This window comes from Grampus griseus (assembly GCF_964374135.1).
Source record: "Grampus griseus genome assembly, chromosome: 2".
Classification (NCBI taxonomy): Eukaryota; Metazoa; Chordata; class Mammalia; order Artiodactyla; family Delphinidae; genus Grampus; species Grampus griseus.
The window spans coordinates 24,935,023-24,949,907 of NC_139018.1; the positions used below are offsets into that span (position 1 = coordinate 24,935,023).

General features: G+C 41.3%; 1 pseudogene across 1 annotated transcript in view; it reads left to right on the top strand.

Moving 5' to 3' along the window:
- The window catches only part of LOC309819204 (cyclin-dependent kinase 1-like), a 175,475-nt pseudogene extending 161,158 nt beyond the window's left edge, over positions 1–14,317 (top strand). Inside the window, exons 2-3 of the transcript in view lie at positions 13,437–13,747; positions 13,918–14,317. The product of the transcript in view is annotated as a cyclin-dependent kinase 1-like (transcript). The remainder of the gene's footprint in view (positions 1–13,436; positions 13,748–13,917) is intronic.
- Positions 14,318–14,885: the final 568 nt, after the last annotated feature.

A 14,885-nucleotide genomic window follows, 5' to 3' on the forward strand; every position in this document is an offset into this window, starting at 1 on the left:
CACCAGAACCCTCCCAGGAAGACCCTCATCAGCTTGTGAATGTTTCCCTTGCCCTCTCCACAATCCTTTCCAGAAGCAGTCATGGCTAAGGATGTTAAAGAAACCAATATCCCCCCCTCCTGAGAGTTGATGTCCCAAATTGAGCAGAATGCTCCAGATGAGAGCTAACCAATGTTACTGTGGCACAAAATTATAAATAGATGAGCACACCTTCCTTAAGCAAGCCTCTGATATACACTAGCTAACTGTCATACAGATAAAGCATGAAACCTCCTGAAGCCTTGAGCCAACCAAAATATCGAAGTTACCATCACCATACGGCTCCAATCCCCTTCTTTCCTATCTCTTCCAAAAAGCTGTTACACACTGAGGAGGGCTAAGGGAAGGAGCCAGGTGAGAACCAGCATTCACTGAGACTGCACAAGGTGCACTGTGCCTATTACATACATTACCCATGATTCATTTAGCATTTACCGAGGCCATGATAGGCCAGGAATTGAGGGAAGAACTGAGAATATAAAGATCATAAGATACCATCTAGGCGCTCAATGATTTCAGTTTAGTACGAAAGACATTCATGTCAACAACAAAATGTAGAAACATGTGACAACCATGAAAGCATGAGATTGGGAGGTAACACCCAATACCTTGTGAGGAAGGATTATTTGCCTACATGTAACTATATTTTCCAGATGAGGAAGCTGAGGCTTCAAAAAGTCAAGCACTTATCCCAAGAAATGAGTTAGTGATGGAGGCAGAGACGTGAATTCTGGGTACAAAGCTCCAAAGTCCATACTTTCCCAAACTAAGTTGTTGATACATGTTGTACAAAATGTGTCCCATGGTCAATTAGGTTTGAGACTATAGAATGCCACTGCCTTCCCTTGGAAACTCAAAACGCCCATATGAATAATAAAGACTCTAAGAAGTCTTACACTAAAATATCTGTTTAACCCTGTAGAGTGACCACTGAAATATTTTTTTCTTAACTCTTTTTTTTCAGAGAATACTTATTAATATAGAGAATTAATGTTACAGGGACTATACTTTGGAAAACTCACCTCTATATCCTGCTGTCATCCCTAAGGTAAACAAATGCAGCTATCACACCCCTGGGGGGGGGAAATCTTGACAGATTAGAAATGTGACAAAGCCATAAAAGTCCCTTTGAATAAATACATAACCCGTGAGGCTTAATAGAATGACTTTTAGCCTAGATGACATGAAAGTAAAGACATATGTTGGGCCAAGACCACTGCATTCATCTCCAAATTCTATTCATTGCCCAGACAGCCTTCCAGAGTTCCCCAGGTAGCTCTGAGGTTCTTGACTTGCAGGAGGGCAGTAGAAGCTCTGAAGATATGAAACCAAAGGGGAGGTAATGAGAGAAGAGAAAGACACCAGCAACACAAGTCAGGAGAGAGACCCATAAAGGGAGGGAAAAGGAAGTTCCTTGGAGAGAAGGAGAGAAGTAAATGCTACCCTGTAATGGTAGCTCTGGCTTCCAGGCACTTCTCATGATCATGAAATGCTATTGATAGCATCATATCTATTTCCTTTTTCATATTAATCCCCCTACATCAGAGTTTCTTTTTTCCTTTTTCTTTTTTTTTTTGTCTGTGCTGCACAGCTTGTGATATCTTAGTTCCCTGACCAAGGATGGAACCCCGGGCGCTCGGCAGTGAGAGCTCAGAGTCCTAACCATGGGACCGCCAGGGAATTCCCCAGAGTTTCTAACTTATAGTGCTACTGACATTTGGGGCCAGCCAAGTCTTTGGTGGGGGAAGAGGACTGCCCTGTGCATTGTAAGGTATTTAGTAGCATCCCTAGCCTCTACCATATGCCAGAACTACATGCCAGTAGCACCCTTCCCCCAGTTTTAAGCAAAAAAATGTCTCCAGGTGTTGCCAAATGTCTCCTAGGGGGCAAAATCACTCCCAGTTTTGAACCACTGCCCTAAAGGTTCTTTGGTATCCATCACCAACACATGCTACCGTAAAATCCAAATAAGCGATTACCCTGCAAAACAAAGACATAACCTCTTCTGAATATTACTCCCTGGGCCTCAAGCTGCTTTCCAACAGAGCCCCACTGCTTACTGCCAGGTTGTCTGACTTCTAATCATTCCTGAGGGCCCATCTCAATCTCACCATCTCCTGCTATGAAGTCTTCCTGCCAACTTGAGTCAGCTGTGACCTACCCCCTCCTGCTCTATTCTGCCACCCATGACACAGTAGTGGTACATGATTGACTTCAATCGAAGGTCTACACATATTTGATCTTGTACTGTCCTGTAATTCATTATGAGTGAGCAAACATTGATATAGCACGTATGAAGTGTCAGACATGTGCTGGTGCAGTGGGACGTAGGAGACATAAGGGTATGATCTTTACCTTTAAGTAGAGTACAGTCTCATGGAGAAGGCAGACCCAGAGTTACAGTCCTACATAGCTGGTTGTCTCGTCTCCTCTGTGGGATCCCTGAAGGTAAAGGCAAAACTCCAATCCTTCTTTTATGTCCACCACAGAGCTGAGCACACAGTGGGTGCCCAAGAGATTACACTGAACTTGAATCAGTAAGGAAGGAGAGCTTCTCTGAGAACTCATCTCCACAAAGGCAACTGCCATGCTTCTAGGACTCCACTGGGCAACTTCTTTTATGAAGTGATGGTAAAAGTAAATGGTATTTGTTATAGATAACTAATGAGAACCTACTGTAGAGCACAGGGAACTCTACTCGGTGCTCTGTGGTGACCTAAATGGGAAGGAAATCCAAAAAAGAGGGCATACATGTATACGTATGGCTGATTCACTTTGCTGTACAGCAGAAACTGACACAGCAGTGTAAAGCAACTAGACTCCAATAAAAAAATAAATAAATAAAATAAAATAAACATATCTAGGTTCTGAGTGGGGAAAAAAAAGTATCTTATGGTTACAAGTGACAGAAACCTTCACTTAAACTGACTTAAAAAGTATAAAAAGACTAAAAAGACTTAGAGTAAAAAGAAATTGATAGCTCATGTCACTGAAGAGCCCAGGTGACCACAATGATGGAAGCCAACTGAAAGACAACCCCCGCCCCCCAGCAGTGCTCAAAGCTGGAATAGTCTGAGCAACAAAATAAATAAAGTAGCATTGGATTCTATCCCACACTTGTATAAATAAATGATTGAATACATATATGGGGGAGAAGAGAAATCTCCCATACAGAAGAATTCCAAATAATTTATGTAGATACTCCATCCTCAAAAAGAAGCAACACAAATCCCCACTCCTTAAGCATGGGCTGCACATACTGACTTCTTTCCAAAAAGAACGGTATGGAAAGGGCAATAAAAGAATAATTTGACAGTGTCCAGCCATTGTAAAGTGAGGCATCCTTAAGGTTTTTTGAAAGAGTGTTTAAAGAATAAATATAATCATTCCCTAAGTAAATAAATAAATAGCTTGACAGTGGAGAAACCTGACAGACCCCACCTCAGCCAGGTGATCAAGGTCAGCAACAGCAGTGATGTCATGTTGACCGTAGGCACCCTTGATATGTGATGAGAATGACACTTGGCTTCTGTGGTCTTCCTCCAAACACATACAACCGCAGCCTAATCATGAGAAAATCATCAGGCAAATGCCAATTAAGGGGCCTTTTACAGAATATCTGACCAGTATTCGCCAAAAGTGTCAAAGTCACCAAAAACAAGGAAAGTCTGAGAAACTGTCACAGCCAAGAGGAGTCTACATGGACTGTGGTGTCCAGGATGGGCCCCTGAAACGGAAAAGGGCATTAGGGGACGACTAAGAAAACGTGAATAAAATATGGACTTCATTCAATAATCATGTACCAATATTAGTTCATTAACTGAGATAAATGTGCCACACGAATGTAAGATGTTAATAATAGGAGAAACTGGGTGTGACGTCTATGGGAATTCTCTGTACTGTTTTCACAATGTTTCTGTAATTCTAAAACTATTTTAAAATAAATAAGGTTATATTAATTAAAAGTAAATGGTGGGGGCTTCCCTGGTGGCGCAGTGGTTGAGAGTCCGCCTGCTGAGGCAGGGGACATGGGTTCGTGCCCCGGTCCGGGAAGATCCCACAGGCCGCGGAGCAGCTGGGCCCGTGAGCCATGGCCGCTGAGCCTGTCCGTCCAGAGCCTGTGCTCTGCAACGGGAGAGGCCACAACTGTGAGAGGCCCGCGTACCGCAAAAAAAAAAAAAAAAAAAGTAAATGGTATTTGTTTTTATTTGAAAAACATTAAAAGATGGCAACCCTACATAAGTTACCCTACTTTTTTTTTAACTATTGCTCCATAAAATCCAAAATCCACAACCCACTGCTTGAATAGTGAAAGTACAGGAAAGGAAAGAGGGAGGGGGCCAAGAAACACATTTAAACTATTAGGAAGTAATGAAGACTTTGCAAAAATAATTATCAACAACAAACAGGCTAGGGAATACTTGGAAAATGTGTAATACATACAAAATCACTAAATCTTAAAAGTCTGCATTACTGAGTCTTTGGGTGGGAATATACTAAGGCGCTAACATTCTTGAAAAGTAATGAAGAACAGAGGGACAGGAGCGTGGGAAGACAGGTGGAGGTTTACACCCTCCTAAGCCAGAAGAAAACAAGAGCCCTAAATGGGCATGGTTTAAGAAGACTAGCTTTAGCATTTCAAAGAAACAATGGAAGAGAGTTTAAAATGTTTAAACAACAAAGATGAATAGAGGTCCCCTCGACCACAAGATAACAGAGCAGAGACGCAGTTGCCAGTTTGAATCAGGAGGCAGAATCCACTGTATCATCACTCAGAAATGCTCAGTAAATAGTAGCAGTGGTTGTTAGTTATCATTACTGACACATCGAGCTCCCCTGACCATACAGTCTTTTTCTTTCCTCTCCTTTGACTTGAACTAGTATTACATGTGGCATTTATACACAAGCCTTGAAAAGAACCAAGCTGATGGCTAGGAAAGTTTCCCAAGGATTCTGTCCTTACCATTCACACAAGAAGAGTGACCAAAGACGGGGGAGCACAATCCAGGGCAGCAAAAGGAGGTCAGGCCAGTGCATTTCAAAAGGGCACCTCGGTTTAGAGTCTATACAGTTCTAAACCCACATCAGGACACGCTCCACCCAGCCTCTCCTTCCAGCACCCTGCGGCCCACCCCACCCCATCGAACATAATTCTGCAGCAGCACACTTTCCTACTCACCCTTGCCAGCCACCAAAAAACTGAGGAGGGCTTCCCTGGTGGCGAAGTGGTTAAGAATCCGTCTGCCAATGCAGGGGACACGGCTTCCAGCCCTGGTCCGGGAAGATCCCACATGCTGCGGAGCAACAAAGCCCGTGCACCACAACTACTGAGCCTGTGCTCTAGAGCCCGTGAGCCACAACTACTGAAGCCCGCCCGCCACCGCAATGAGAAGCGCGCGCACCACAATGAAGAGTAGCCCCTGCTGGCCGCAACTAGAGAAAGCCTGTGCGCAGGAACAAAGACCCAACTCAGCCAAAAATATATAAATAAATAAATTTATTAAAAAAAAAAAAAAAAACCTGAGGAATCTGGGCTAAATACAAGCATAAGGCTTCCCCAGTGTGGAAGGGGGCCCAGGAGCCAACAGCCCATTTTGGGAGGTAGGGTGGTAAAAACTTACATCTGGTGAGCCAAGAAGCCGGGAAAGACCAAGACCATCTCCACAGCTGGTGCTGGTCAACCTTCGGCGAAAGTGTTAAAACTGAGACTAGAGTCTGTAAAGACAGCATTTCCTTAGCCAAGTTTGAACTTTGCCAAAGAGGCTCAAGGCCTTTGATGTAGTTAATTTTAGGTCACAGCTCTAGTCCACCCAGCCCTGAGGAAATTGGGGCTTCATGGAAGAGTTCCATCCACGGGCCCTGGAAAGACCCACAGACCTCAAGGCCAGCCACAGAATAGAGGAGATGATCTCTACTGACCTATATACAGGGTCCAAGAACTTGAAAATGAGAGGAATGAGGGTAATGAGTCTGTCTTCTAAAGATTGAGCAAAGATATGCAAAGCCTGCCTGGTGATATTAACATATCTATACATGGAATGTGTTCATTAAAGGGGAAATCTCTTAAGGAGGTAGTTTATCAAATTGTCCTGACTCCTGTATTAGGTGGTAAAATCAACTAGTGAGTTACCAGCATTTTTTAAAAAATGAAATAACATAGAATAGAAAATATGACTGCATCACATGTAATAATAGTAAGTATTGTTTATTGTTTTCATGAAGTGTGTGTGTGTACATGTGTACTGGTCTCAATTTAAAATGTATCTCTTTACTGTTAGTTTTTTTTTGACAGTGACTGCTTTCAAGTAAATATTGGTAGAGTCTAACAAAGTTTTAGTCAAACTAGTCATTCATTTATTCATTCATGCACAGCACTCCTATTATGTGCCAGGCCTCCACAGGGCACTGAGAATACAACACTAATAGTCACAATAGTACAGCTCTTGTTATATATTTGGCACACCTCTAAGTTCCTTATATATGCAAATGTATTAGCCCTCGAAACAAGCCTATGAGATAGTTTCCATGATTATCAACATCTTGTTCAGATGAGTAACTTGCTCAACTCCTCATAGCTAGTAAGTGGCAGAGCTGGAATTTGAACCGTTCAGTCTAGCTGCAGAATCTCTTCTGTTATCCACCAAGCAATAGTACCCAAGGACTTGTCCTATTGCTCCCAACAGTATCTTTGTTGCAGCAATGAATTGTATTAACCCGAGGCCACTACAGGTTGCACCTGTGTCGCTAACTCCCCCGGTCTGAACTGTTGTGCTAGCAAGTCAAATGAAGGCTTATACTTAGGCTTCCCGAGAAGTCTGCCATAAGTGACAGAATACACTGCCCAGAGTACCCTTTCCCCTGGGCATTTCTAGCCACACAAATCAATGGCCTGGCATTCTCTCGACACAAATTATGTGCATTCATGTCAATGAGCTTCATGAGCTGACAGATCAGTATTTGGGGCTGCAAGCCCAAGGGTCAGTCTAGGCCACAGAGACTTCAACAAAGGAAATGGCCCTGAATAGCTGTATGCCCTTGTCTAAGTTACCTTTCTGTGCCTCAGTTTCCTCAACTATGCGATAGGGATAATAACAGTATCTACCTCATAATATTGTTGTAAGAATTTAATGAAATAGGAAATGTAAGCACATGCCTGGTATTTAGTAAGTGCTCATTAAATGTTTGCTAGCTATTATTATTTATTGGGCACTTTGCTAGTATCAAATTTATCAACCAATGCAAGAGAGAATGTGTAAGCAATATTGTGCCTACAGCATTCTATGCCGGGCTAGAGGAGTTCAGGGAAGAGGTACTTAAGTTAACCAGCAAATTTCAGAGAGAAGACATTATTTTGAGATGAGTCTTGAGGACTGAACCAACAGGTGAAGAATGAAGGAAAGGACATTCCATCCAGTCAGACAGAGTGAACAACTTGGCAGAGACACAGAGGACCTTCGTGTGCAAAACCACCAAAATAATCTCCAGCAAAAATTCCTGCAGCACAAGTTTTTCCAAAGTTGTTTCAGGCATTGAAATATATATGCAATGTGCATTTTACATATACTCACTTCAAGGCAAATGAAAACCTCAGCCCTAAAAGAAACTTAAGGGAAAAAGCATCAGTCCCTAAATACATTAGAAACGGGAATCTCTCCCATGAAGCTGGACGTGCTTTAGAGAAGTGGGCTCCCAGACCTAGGAACTTGTTAGAAATGCAGATTCTCGGCCTCCCCCAGACCTACTGAATCAGAAATTCTAGAGGTAGGGCCCAGCCATCTGGGTTTAGAGAAATTTGCCAAGAAGGAAACAAAGATAAAAGCAACAGCAGTCCAGGCAACAGCTCCTGTGAAGAGCTATGCTCCCTGTAACCAGAGCCAGGCACAATTTACACAGTGGCTAAATAGCTCAGGCTCTGTAAACCCATTGACCTGGGTTTGAACCCCAGTTTTGGTGCCTGATGCCTGCTACTTCCCTTAACCACTGCATTCTCATCTGCAAAATAGAGATAATGATTCCTCCCTCTTAAGATTGTTCTCAGAACTTGGTAAGATGGTACCTATAAGGCACTGCACAGAGCAGCTCATTAAGTGCGAGCCAGTATGCCTAAAGGGGAACTCAAGCAAATTCATCCTCTCCAAGAGGATGAGTTCTAACAGCTTTTGGAACAGCAGCCTTCAAGTTGGGGTACACATGCTGTTGGGGGTATAAGAGGACTTGGTTTGGGGACATGGATAGACTGATAAAGATCAATTTCCAAATCTTCATTTTTCCTACAGACTCCCCTAAAATTGATCTGCCTGCAGCTGGGTCACCAGGCAAGTTCTCCTTCCACATCTTCCCTATCTTCTCTTTCACAGTAGCCCTCCTCCCACTTACCAAAAGCAAGACATAGTGCTCACACATCCCAAATCTTACTATGTGTCCTGAAGGACAAACTTCCAGGGCTCCAAACAGGGAATAAATAGAAATATTGAGGTTGTGAATGTCTCTAATGAGAGGGGAAAATCCATTTGCAAATGAGCAACTCAAATGACGGGTTACAATTTCTTTTCCAAGTCAGGCGTTTTCCACATAATCAAATGGGGACCTAATTTGTGCTGTCAGCTGATAGATCATTAAAACAAATTTTTGATGATAGACCACTATGTGATTTTTAATATATGACTTGGAAGCAGTTCAAATAATTCAAATGTAACAATTTTCCTTACATTTCCACTTACTTATGTGAACGTTTTCAGCACTTTAACCTTTTATTTTAATTGAAACATGTTATGCTAGTTTCAGGTGTACAATGTAATGATTCAATACTAGTACAGATTGCAAAATGATGACAATAAGTCTAGTTAACATCCATCAGCACTTATGTCTTAATAAACAAAAACTTGGCTTGCAACTGATGTCGAACTGTCTCAATCAAGCAATAAGTAATATTCACCCACAGATACATGATACAAGTTTTTAAAATGCCATCCATCTCACAGCAGATGCGTTTCCAATGAATTTCACTTCTGTGTTTAACAACTCCATATCAAAATTATAATATATCTATGTTGCTTTTCTCAATTACATAGTATAATAATTTTAATGATAATTCAATCCAGAAGGAATGTTTTAATATTTAAAGCCTTTTAGGCACATGAAATGTTTTAAAATGCTGTTTCAATCTATATGTATGTTTTTGTTGCAGAGAAGCGTAATACAGAAATCGATAAAAAACTTTCAAGCATAAAAATATATTACATGAGGATAAAATTCTGTGGGGAAAGTGGAATGAAAATGTGAGTTCAAGGAGAAAAAGCAATGATGTAAAATTTTCTGACTACTAAAGAAAAGCTCTTTTGTATATTTTTAAACAGAAGACAGTAGTATCAAATCATTATGGTATTTAGACTGGAAACTTTAAAAAGGGCAATGTAAAGGTTTATTTTAAATTTTTTAAATTTCAGTATTTATTATTTGCCCAAAATTACATTCTTTGTAATCTTTATGTAAAGTTATAGTAACTGTAGATACCAAGTTAAAAATGTACAAGGGGGTACACTGCCTCTCAAATTTTTTTCAGGGGTATGCAAGGAAAACATGCGAATACCTCTGCTCTAGAAAATCTCCCCCTTATTGTTCTTCTCTTTCTTCAGTAGGTGAATATATTAAACAGAAGTGACATTCTCAGCGCTATATGGCATGCTAAGAAGCATTCCAGAGGAGGAACCATCGCTGTCTCTGTTTTCAAAAACTCACCACCTAGTTGAACCAACCAGAAAAAAGTGATGCAAAGCAACTGAGGTATGTGGCAGACACTGGTCTTGCCCACCTGGTGCTCACGCACTCCGGTATCCTTGCTAAGCAAATCCAGACTAGGACAGCAATATGCCAGGTAAATACTCATTTTTTCAGCCTCCCTTCCCCTGAGGGGTGAACACGTGACAAAATTCTAGCTGGTGAAACATAAGTAAAGACCTGAGGGCTCTGGGAAAGCTTTTGCTTTCCTAATAAAACCATATAGATGAGACTAGCTCTGCCTGTCCTTTCTTCTTCCTAACTTGAATGCAGATGCAATGCCTGGAGCTACAGCACTTATGCCAAAACTATGAGGCAACAAGCATGAGAACAAAGGCAACACACTAAGGATGGCAATATGGACACATGGAAAGATCCTGGGTCCCTGATGGCATAGCTGAGCAGTGAACTAATGCCAGCAAGGGCTTACCTCTAGATCTTCTACTACATTAAATACATGTATACACATATTTCAATTGCTGTAAACCAGTGCTAGCTGGATATCCCAGTTACTTGTACTGTGTAACAAGCTACTCTAAAAGTGCCATTAAAATGAGTCATTTTATTAAGCTCACAGATTTTACAGGTCAGGAATTCAGACAGGGTCCATCTGGAATGGTCTGTCTTTACTGCATGATATCCGGAGCCTCTGTTGAGAAGACTCAACCGGGTGAGTGACTCAAACACCCAGGAACTAGAATAGCTGGCCCTGGAGAATCCATTTCCATGAAAACTTCTTCACTCCTGTGTCTGGTACCCAGGCTAGAATGATAAAAGACTGGGTTCAGATGGGACTGTTGACCAAGTGCCAACACATGTGGCCTCTCCATGTGGCTTAGGCTTTTCACAGCACAATGGCTGGGTTCTGAGAGCAAGCATTCCAAGAGACCTAGAAGGAAGCTGCATGGATTTGTATGATCCAGGCTCATGCAGGAATCAGTGTCATTTCTACAGTACTCAGTTGGTCGAAGCAGTCACCAGACTCAAGGAGACGAGACACAGATGCCAGCTCTCAATTAGAGGCGTAAAAAGAACTTGCAACCATTTTTCTTTAAAACACCACATCGGTTGAGGTATCTTTCCTTGCAAATTAACACATTCCTAACTGATACAATGGATGATATAAGATAACATAAAGTGGATGCGAAGTTGAACAGTACAAGTGGCTATTGAACTCAAAGGAGGAAGAGATAATGAGAATCAAGAAAGCCTTCATTATAAACACTGATTGAGGGCCTGTAAGTGCACAGCCCAGAATAAAATGCCAAGAGGATTGCAAAAATACTGCAAGACTCCATATCTATCCCCCATGCTAGATATGAGTTCAGATCTCAATCTGCTATTCTCAACCAACATGGCTTCGGAAAATCCTAGCTGAGCCTCAGTTTGTGTATCAGCAAAAAGGAGAGCATATGCCAAGGTTAGGGTGAGGTCTAAATAAAATAGAATGAGAAGGGCCTAGCATGGTGCATGTCACTCAGGAAGTGTTCAATAAATGCTACACATGTGTTTATTTATTAAAAGAACTTACCCATGTGGGAAAATTGAATGAGTATCTACAATTGACAGAGTTAGTATCCCCCAAACATAAGTCAGAGCCCCAAACCCACCTTATGGACTCAGCAAGGTTTACTGACATTTGTTTTGTACAGAGCTTAGAGGACTTAGACCAATTTCTCTGGAGGAAAACTAAAACAGACTTGAGAAGATCTTCTGATGTCTAGGCTGATGTCAAGTCTTTTCCCTGCAAAGCCCATCCCGACCCCTGCTACCAGTTTAGAAAAATCTATAGCATTTCTCACAAGAGGCCAACCATTCCAATCTGGGATAAGTTTTCTAAATATTAGATCTGAAATGATTTATGTTATCCCTAAATGCATTGGGCCACAATCTTCCTGAATGGACTAAGTCATCCCATCTATTTTTAGCAGCTGGCTCATTCAGTCCATTTCCTTACTATAAATACCTGAGTGCACTTGTTTTAAAGTAGATCTCTTTTGTCATCTGATTGTCCCAGTCTAGGTTAGAGGGCAATCGAGGAGAGAATGGAAAATGAGACAGAGAACAGAGAAAGAGAGACTGCAATGCTCTACTCTGCACAGCAGCTATTTTCACAGACTCATAGATCCCTGAACACAGGAGAAAGCCAAGAGGGTCTAGCCCTTCTCAGTGTGTTAACCTTGAGAAGGTGGCAGCTATCTGGGACTCGATGGAGCCACCCAGACTCTTTCCTATCATTTCATCCACTGAAAGTTTCCTTTTCATAATCCCATGTCTCAGTCTCCCTATTCCTAACACACTGACACTAACCCCAGCCCCCGAGGCAGGCCAAGAGAGGTTTCTCCTGGTCTTAATGCCCGTGAGTGAAAAAAAATTATTATAATATTTCATACCCATCTCCGTGGAGTCTCGAAGAAGGGGACACTGAGCTCTCGACAAATACGGATCAAAGCATTAAGAGGAAACAGGCCAGAGTCAAATTAAGGAGTGGGTCTGCCGGGCAGCTGCATGGAGCACTACTACACAAGGAAAGATACGTTCAAACATCACTGGATGCCGGTGTGTCGCTGGAAATTAAGGAGATAGATAGAGGAAGAATGCAAGTTCGAAACTCTTCTCAGGAAAGTAGAATGTGTGGTTAAAGGAATACTGCAAAATGATCCTGAAGTTGTAGCTAAGACCTCTAAGGGCCATGATTTCAATAGTGAATATTTGTCGTTTAAGGTAGCTAATATCTTAATATTCTCCCTATTTTGAGGTTTCTACCAGCAGTCCTCCTTCTCCATTCTCTTTTCACTTTCCCAGTTTTCAACTCCTCCTCCAAATTAAAGCTAAACAAACTTTTTTTTTTTTTTTGCGGTACGCGGGCCTCTCACTGTTGTGGCCTCTCCCGTTGCGGAGCACAGGCTCCGGACGCGCAGGCTCAGCGACCATGGCTCACAGGCCCAGCCGCTCCGCGGCATGTGGGATCTTCCCAAACCGGGGCACGAACCCGTGTCCCCTGCATCGGCAGGTGGACCCTCAACCACTGCGCCACCAGGGAAGCCCTGAACAAACACTTTGATTGAACAAATATATTGATTCGGGGGAGCAAGAAATTATCAACACTCTACCAAGATTCCCACATGTCTCAGTCTGGACACTTCCCCCAAGGATCTCAAAGGGGTACAAAAACCCACTTATCCAAGTTTCAAGCACCAAGGAAGCACTGTGCTCCCAAAAGCAGCCAATGGGAGCAGAGTCTCCTGGCTTCTCTCAGATGAAATGCAACTGTGCCTCAAATAATAGAAAAGTATTTATCAAATGTTTTCAAAAACAATTCATACATGATGATCCAGTGGGTTTTATCTCAGGAATGCAAGGCTGGTTTAACATTCAAATATCAATCAATGTAATTCAACATACTAACAGAACAAAAAAGAAGAAAACAATTATCTCAATAGACTCAGAAAGATTATTAGAAAATTATTGATAATAAAAGCTCTCAGGGCTCTTGGAAGTTGAGGAAGAGCGACACAGATATGATGGCTGCATCACTGCCTCCACCACCCCTCTGACACCTCCAACCACATCCTCTACCATCACAGAATGATAATCCAGGATCTACCATTCCTATTTAGTAATTGTGGATGATTATTCCAAAATAGAGAAAGTTGGAGAAGTATCTATGGAATTATGTGTGAGGGTAGACACAAAACTACAGGTCAAGTGGTAGCCATGAAAAAATCAGACTAGAAAGTAAAGAGGAAGTGTTCCTAGTGCCTCAACTCAGGAAATTTCTCTTTTAGAACTCTGTCATCCAAACATAGTCAATCTTCAAATGTGGTTACGCAAGAATCCAGGTTACATCTCATCTTTGAATTCCTTGGATCTCAAAAGTACTTGGATTCTATCCCTCCAGGTCTGTTCATGGATTCTTCACTTGTTAAGAGTTATTTGTAATAAACCCTACAAGGGATTGTGTTTTGTCAGCCTAGAAGATCTCTTCACAGAGATTTAAAACCTCAAAATCTATTGATAACAAAGGAACAATTAAACTAGTTGACTTTGGCTTTGCCAGAGCTTCTGGAATACCTATTAGAGTATACATACATGAGTTAGTAACACTCTGGTAGAGATCTCCAGAAGTACTGCTGGGGTCAGCTCACTCCTCGACTCCAGTTGACATTTGGCATATAGACACCATATTTGCAGAATTAACAACAAAGAAGCCACTTTTCTATGGGAATTCATAAGTTGATCAACTCTTTAAAACATTCAGAACGTTGAGGCCCCCCAGTAATGAAGCATGGCCAGAAGTGGCATCTTTACAGGACTATAAGAATACATTTCCCAAGTGAAAACCAGGAAGCTAGCATCCCATGTCAAAAGCTTGGTTGAAAATGGCTTGGATTTGCTTTCAAAAACATTAGTTTATAATCCTGTCAAAGAAACTGCTGACAAAATAAAACTGAGCTACCCATATTTTAATGGTTTAGACAATCATATTAAGAAGATGTAGCATTCTGACAAAAAGTTTCCACATGTATCAAGAACAGATTGTTCTATTTTTACTGTTAACTCTATTTTTTCCCCATGTATTTTTCTTTTCTTTGTTGTAAAGTTTAAGCCATACTTCATCTTCTAATTTCAGGTATAACTTAAAATGTAAATACTGTTCTATATGAATTTAAATGTAATTCTGTATATGTGTGTAGATCTCACTGTAACAACTATTTTTTACTATAATAAAACTATAAATCTAGTATTGATGACAAAAAAATGAGAAAAAAAATTTAAACCTTTCAGTAAATTAAGAACAGAAGAAAACTTCTTCAGCCTGATAAAGGGCATCTTGGAAAAACCTACAACTAACATCACACTGACTGAACAGCTTTCCCCTTAAGATCAAGAACAAGGCAAGAATATCTGCTCTCACCATTTTTTTTAACATTATACTAAAAGTCCTACCAGGTTAATAAGGCAGTAGAATAAATAAAAAGCATCCAGCTTTGAAAAGAAGCAAAACTGTCTTTGTCACAGATAACGTGATTGCTTACGTAGAAAATCCTAAAATACCTGCAAAAGAG